This window comes from Cucurbita moschata, unplaced genomic scaffold (genome assembly GCF_002738365.1).
Source record: "Cucurbita moschata cultivar Rifu unplaced genomic scaffold, Cmos_1.0 Cmo_Scf00052, whole genome shotgun sequence".
NCBI lineage: Eukaryota > Viridiplantae > Streptophyta > Magnoliopsida > Cucurbitales > Cucurbitaceae > Cucurbita > Cucurbita moschata.
Genome location: NW_019268568.1, coordinates 736,169 through 736,545, shown reverse-complemented (window position 1 = coordinate 736,545; position 377 = coordinate 736,169).

Genomic DNA, 377 nt, shown 5'->3' with positions numbered 1-377 from the left:
TTTTTTTTGTAACCTATGTGCGTTCTAGGGTCAGTATCTTTATGATGCTTTTTATTATAATAAATATGAAAGAGATGAACCTTTGACCTAAAAATAAATAATGAGTGTTTTTTTTTTTATAGCTTGAGATTGACGAGACAATGCAAATGAATTATGGATTACATCATTTACAAGGATACATTAATTTATTGGTTTTGGTAGGATTATAATGAAAGGAAATGCTTGAGTCCACGCGTGTCCAAATGCAGTTATGATCAACACATTGATCACTAAGCTAGCTATGTTGTTCTCGCTGACATTATTAGTTGCTTGCTCATATTTGCTGTTAAAATTTCACCAAAATAATGTGGTTTGCAAAATATTTTCTTTAAAGTTTC